This window comes from Zeugodacus cucurbitae, chromosome X, assembly GCF_028554725.1.
Source record: "Zeugodacus cucurbitae isolate PBARC_wt_2022May chromosome X, idZeuCucr1.2, whole genome shotgun sequence".
Taxonomy (NCBI): domain Eukaryota; kingdom Metazoa; phylum Arthropoda; class Insecta; order Diptera; family Tephritidae; genus Zeugodacus; species Zeugodacus cucurbitae.
In genome coordinates, this window is record NC_071672.1 from 1,784,249 (window position 1) to 1,791,445 (window position 7,197).

General features: G+C 40.1%; 1 non-coding gene across 1 annotated transcript; it reads right to left on the reverse strand.

The window, feature by feature from the left end:
- Nucleotides 1-4,643: 4,643 nt before the first annotated feature.
- Nucleotides 4,644-4,822, reverse strand: LOC128923179 (5.8S ribosomal RNA). Its single transcript, XR_008472214.1, has one exon. It is a non-coding gene; the product is annotated as a 5.8S ribosomal RNA (ribosomal RNA).
- Between the last annotated feature and the right edge of the window lie 2,375 nt (nt 4,823-7,197).

Here is a 7,197-nt window from a genome sequence, read left to right on the forward strand (position 1 = left end):
CACGGCATACGATCCCTGACAATTTAGCTGAAAAATACCCCCATCAGTGTCTGGCGAGGGCGCGCTCAACAACGCCACAGTACATCGGGCAGACAGCGGACATCATAAGATGCCCAGCTGGCCTACCCTTAAATGCACAGTTGCGACAATGGGGTGCATTGACGCAACCGGCAGCTCTGTGGCCTTCCTGACCGCACCTCCTACAGACATCTGATTTGGCCCTACACTCAGCCACTCTATGGTCAAAACCCATACACCGGAAGCAGCCAGCAACTGGGCTATCCGGTCGAACCCTGAAGGAGAACCACTTTATGTAGCACCTTCCCGCCTCCAAAAGGGCGGACATTAATTTGTCCGAACCCTCAAGGACAACGTTGGTGCTACCATCAGCGGCCACCTTCCAGGGCCGACTGACCATCCGCACATCTGACTTTCGTGCCTCAGGGCTGATGTCCAGAAGGTTCAACCGAAAGAGCTCCTCCATGAAGTCATCATGGGAGATTTCGGTGTGAACCCCCTGAACCACAATTCACACATTTCAATCACATTCAATCCCACCTCCCCGAATTTGGCATTATTCGCAAACTTTTCCCTCTCAACACAGGTGCTGGAGGCGCACGCACCGATTCAGCCGGAGCCAAACCCACAACCGACCTCTTCGGTTGGGGAATAGATCCCCCACACCCCCGCTGAGAGCGTCAACTTGACCGCGAAGATGGGCATTCTCGGTTACTACCGTCATCAGGAGTGCCTCGTACTTCGAGGCAAGCCCCATCAGCCCCTTCGCGGTAGTGACCTCAAAGTCCTTAGCCCCAAACACCAAGGCGTTCAACTCGGCCGTCACTGCCTTCATGGCAGCAACATGGCTGATAGCGCCTCCCCCAACCACACCCCCAATAGTTTAACCCCCCTTTTTCTCTCCCTTCTTTTCCAATTACCTCCCACTTGCGACAGCCTTCTTAGCGGCTCCCTTCTTAACGGCGCCCTTACTCGCGACACCATTCTCCGCATCGACCGTACCGCTTTTCGCCTCGCCCGACTTCACCGAACATGCGGGGTGAACAACCGCTTTTTCATCGGTGCCACCTATTCCGCTACCACTACCGCTTCCGTCCCTCGATTTCGCCAACCGAGGCGACCCCAAACGCGCCCTCCTCCGCGGTGGAGACCTCACCGGTGGCCTCACCTCCTCATCGCACGACGATGTTTCCACCATTACGGTTGTGGGCCCGACCCTTCGCTTTCAGCGAGGGACTTAACCCTCCTTCTCCGTGGTGGAGGCATTACCACCTCCAGACTACCCGCAGGCAGGCTGATACGCCGGCGAAACACTGGCGCAGAAGCCACCCGTTCAGGCTAAACTCGAGAACTGCTGCTCTCCAAGCACGAGCGACTGAACGCACTGAAGATGCCGACCTACACACAAACCCGCTCTATAGCAGTGACCGCCTAAGCGGTCGATTAATGCGCTCTCGCGAGGGCACAGCCCACAACTCCAGCCAAAGGTTGTATATATATTCAAACACTTGCAGTAATGTAAAAATACACAAAGCCAACTACAGAAAAAGTATACACGTACTGACAAACTTTATCTACACATACAATCGAACATATATTGAAAATGAAATTTTTTTTATGAAAAACACACATATATACACACACGTATATATTAATATACTAATACGTAAATATGTATGCAAATGCGCTAAACAACTACCACAAATCACAACCTAATACACAAATACTCAAAATGAATGTACTTACATCCAATGCTGAGGGCTCCCACACAAAAAATACCAATTCACAAAAAATTCACGACACAGAAAGCGAAGCGCACAGAAACGAAAACACGTCTGAACAATCTGAAATTCTACAATCGTTTATCGTTAATCCATTAATGCGCGTCACTAATTGGATGACGAGGCATTTGGCTACCTTAAGAGAGTCATAGTTACTCCCGCCGTTTACCCGCGCTTACTTGAATTTCTTCACTTTGACATTCAGAGCACTAATCGTTATAATTAAATAAGAATATATATCTTGCGATATAATTATTATAAAATTTTAGCAAGAAAGTTCCACAATTGGCTACGTAACTACTATCCGGGGAACAAGAACCGAAATTCTCTATTTACCCAGAACGAGTACATAAACCATGGTATTGCTTCCCAATCAAGCCCGACTATCTCAATCTTCAGAGCCAATCCTTATCCCGAAGTTACGGATCTAATTTGCCGACTTCCCTTACCTACATTATTCTATCAACTAGAGACTCTTCACCTTGGAGACCAGCTGCGGATATTGGTACGGCCTGTTGAGAAGTTTGCGTAACCCCACCATAAATTTTCAAGGTCCGAGGAGAAAATATCGACACAACAGTAAATGTCATGCTCTTCTAGTCCATCTACCATATCTCTCTTCGAAAGACTTCCATGGTAATACGACTATAAAACAGAAAAGAAAACTCTTCCGACACCTCTCGACGGCTTCTTTATGGTCGTTCCTGTTGCCAGGATGAGCACAAGGCCCATTTTTAATAACAAACTTATACTCAACAGGTTAAGGAATTGGAACCGTATTCCCTTTCGTTCAAAATTATTCAAGTGTTTAATTACTATGAAGAAAACATAATAATATATTCTCAACAATTCATTAAAACTTGAAAATTTTCGGCTTTCGCCTTGAACTTAGGACCGACTAACTCGTGATCAACCACTGTTCACACGAAACCCTTCTCCATTTCAGTCCTCCAAGGTCTCATTCGATTATTTGCTACTACCACCAAGATCTGTACCAATGGCGGCTCCATGCAGGCTTACGCCAAACACTTCTAAGCACACCATTGTACCCTCCTACTCAGTAAAGTTTCAAAATTTATAATCCAACCGAAATTGTATTATAAATCATGTACTTTAGCGGTAATGTATAGGTATACAACTTAAGCGCCATCCATTTTAAGGGCTAGTTGCTTCGGCAGGTGAGTTGTTACACACTCCTTAGCGGATTACGACTTCCATGTCCACCGTCCTGCTGTTTTAAGCAACCAACGCCTTTCATGGTATCTGCATGAGTTGTTAATTTGGGCACCGTAACATTACGTTTGGTTCATCCCACAGCGCCAGTTCTGCTTACCAAAAGTGGCCCACTGGGCACATTATATCATAACCTCAACCTTCATATCAAGAAAGGTTAGGTTCTTACCCATTTAAAGTTTGAGAATAGGTTAAGGTCGTTTCGACCCTAAGGCCTCTAATCATTCGCTTTACCAGATAAGATTATTTTACATAATATTTAAATGCACCACCTATCCTGAGGGAAACTTCGGAGGGAACCAGCTACTAGATGGTTCGATTGGTCTTTCGCCCCTATACTCAATTCTGACAATCGATTTGCACGTCAGAACTGTTTCGGTCTTCCATCAGGGTTTCCCCTGACTTCAACCTGATCAAGTATAATTCACCATCTTTCGGGTCACAGCGTATATGATCAAGGTACGCTCCAGTTAGATGTATAAATAATAATTAATTATCATTATACATAACGATATGGAACGCCCCGGGATTGAATTAATAGTGAAATATTTCACTAAAAATTAATCCCATTATATAAAAGTTAAGTTAATTTCGCCATTAGGTTTAATATAACCCAATGTCTTGCACATATGTTAGACTCCTTGGTCCGTGTTTCAAGACGGGTCCCGAAGGTATCCTGAATCTTTCGCATTGTTAATCATATAAATGCATACAATTAATATTAAAATCAATGATAATAATATTATTGTAAAATTCAAAAGAATTTAAGCATTATATATGTAAAATCTATCAACACTTTATCAAATCATCAGTATTTATTCTATGTTAATAAGCTAAAAGCAAATTAATTTGAATAAACTTAACACCAATGATATTTTGATAAATATTTTATTATGTTAATAGATTACAATGTCCTTATATGAAAAAATGCACACTATTACTATAATATTATAAATATCACAGTTATAATGATGAATTTTTCATAATGGATATTCAGGTTCATCGGGCTTAACCTGCATCTCACATTTGCCATATAGACAAAGTGACTTAGTGCTGAACTATTTTCTTTTCGCTCGCCGCTACTAAGAAAATCTTTGTTAGTTTCTTTTCCTCCCCTCATTAATATGCTTAAATTCAGGGGGTAGTCCCATATGAGTTGAGGTTGTATAAAAATATTTATATTTATTTTATATTTTAGCTTTTTGCTATTTTAAAGAAACATACATAATTATTTCTTAACACCAATAATTTTCTTAATAATAAATATTCAATCTTTTCATCCCGCGTACTACTTAATTATAACAACAATATTATTTTCTTGCTTTTTTACATTTAAGGCAATCCTAGAATAAAATAATATTTTATGCTAGACGTTCCTCTAAATTTATATATTATTTGAAATAATATTGAAATTTTATTGTTTTTGGGAATACTAAGATTCTTATTTATTATAAAATTTCGTTCAAATATGAGGTGTTCAAGAATATATTTTCTATATTTCTTTTTATGCTATTAATATTATGGATTGAAAAATACAATCCAGTAATATACCATGTGCTTAAATTCTTTTAATTGACTAAAAGAATACGCAACTAATTTAGCATAGTCTTACAACCCTCAACGATATGTAGTCCAAGCAGCACTTTAAAATTAATTAAAGTACACAACAGCATGGACTGCAATATGCGTTCAAAATGTCGATGTTCATGTGTCCTGCAGTTCACACGATGACGCACAGTTAGCTGCGTTCTTCATCGACCCATGAGCCGAGTGATCCACCGCTTAGAGTGATAATTTTTTGTTTATTTTAATTTAACGTCAAGAGTTTTTAATTTATTGAAAGAATAACAATTATATTACATTTCGTTTTCGTATATTATATAAATTATTTTAAAACATCTTTCAATAAATTGTAATTTTCAACCCAAACATTTACAAGTTGCGCATGTCTTAGTCCAACACAGTAATTCCTTAACAGTAATTCCTTTTTTATTACATTTTATTTAATTTCTATAAATTTTTAAGGAATTACACACGTTAATGAGAACAAATTAACTTATCATTTATATTATTTTCATAAATAATAAGTACAACTATATATGTTTAAAGGTTTGTTGCGTTCAAATACAATGTATGCGATATAATTTTCATTATACTACAATACAAGGAGTAAAAAAAAAGAAAAAAAAGAAAAACATTCAAATAAATGAATGAAAAGAAAAAAAGAAAATAATTTTTCTTTTTATTCTTTTTTTTGTTTGTTTGTTTTTTATTATATTTACGGATAGGAACACAATAATGATCCTTCCGCACCTTCTTCACCTACGGAAACCTTGTTACGACTTTTACTTCCTCTAAATAATCAAGTTCTTTCAACTTTTGCGAAACAACCGTGAAACACAAGGCGTCACAGTGATCACGTCCGGAGACCTCACTAAATAATTCAATCTTTAGTAGCGACGGGCGGGGTGTACAAAGGGCAGGGACGTAATCAATGCGAGTTAATGACTCACACTTACTGGGAATTCCAAGTTCATGTGAACAGTTTCAGTTCACAATCCCAAGCATGAAAGTGGTTCAGCGGTTTACCCGGACCTCTCGGTCTAGGAAATACACGTTGATACTTTCATTGTAGCGCGCGTGCAGCCCAGGACATCTAAGGGCATCACAGACCTCTTATTGCTCAATCTCGTTACTGCTAGACGCAATTTGTCCATTTAAGAAGCTAGTGTCCTTATAATGGGACAAACCAACAGGTACGGCTCCACTTATATAAACACATTCAAACACTTGCACATTCAAGATGAACTCTTGAATGAAGGCTATATAAGCTTCAACACCATAATCCTGAAAGCATCTATTTAATATATTTGAGTCTCGTTCGTTATCGGAATTAACCAGACAAATCACTCCACGAACTAAGAACGGCCATGCACCACCACCAATAGATTCGAGAAAGAGCTAAAAATCTGTCTTCCACGCTTATGTTCGGACCTGGTAAGTTTTCCCGTGTTGAGTCCAATTAAGCCGCAGGCTCCACTCCTGGTGGTGCCTTCCGTCAATTCCTTTAAGTTTCAGCTTCGCAACCATACTTCCCCCGGAGCCCAAAAGCTTTGGTTTCCCGGGAAGCGACTGAGAGAGCCATAGTAGTAGCTACACCCAATTGCTAGCTGGTATCGTTTATGGTTAGAACTAGGGCGGTATCTGATCGCCTTCGAACCTCTAACTTTCGTTAATTAATGAATGATTAATGAAAACATCTTTGGCAAATGCTTTCGCTTAAGTTAGTCTTACGACGGTCCAAGAATTTCACCTCTCGCGTCGTAATACTAATGCCCCCAAACTGCTTCTATTAATCATTACCTCTTGATCTAAAAACCAATGAAAGTAGAACAAAGGTCTTATTTCATTATTCCATGCACAAAATATTCAGTCATTTGGAGCCTGCTTTAAGCTCTCTAATTTGTTCAAAGTAATTGTACCGGCCCACAACAACACTCGATGAAGAGCACTGAAGCAGGTTTAAATAGGAGGAATATATAAAAAATACATTGTATTATTTACATATAAGAACTCCACCGGTAATACGCTTGCATACATAAGGTAATGTACATACCACAATTATAGCTGTACTACCCGTATGAAGCACAAATTCAACTACGAACGTTTTAACCGCAACAACTTTAATATACGCTATTGGAGCTGGAATTACCGCGGCTGCTTTCACCAGACTTGCCCTCCAATAGGTCCTTGTTAAAGGATTTAAAGTGTACTCATTCCAATTACAGGGCCTCGGATATGAGTCCTGTATTGTTATTTTTCGTCACTACTTCCCCGAACTGGGAGTGGGTAATTTACGCGCCTGCTGCCTTCCTTAGATGTGGTAGCCGTTTCTCAGGCTCCCTCTCCGGAATCGAACCCTGACTCCCCGTTACCCGTTGCAACCATGGTAGTCCTAGATACTACCATCAAAAGTTGATAGGGCAGACATTTGAAAGATCTGTCGTCGGTACGTGACCATACCATCTGCAAGTTATCTAGAGTTCAACCAATATAACGATCTTACGATCGCTTGGTTTTAGTCTAATAAAAGCACACGTTCCAAAAGGTCCGTGTTTATTTTGCATGTATTAGCTCTAGAATTACCACAGTTATCCAAGTAACT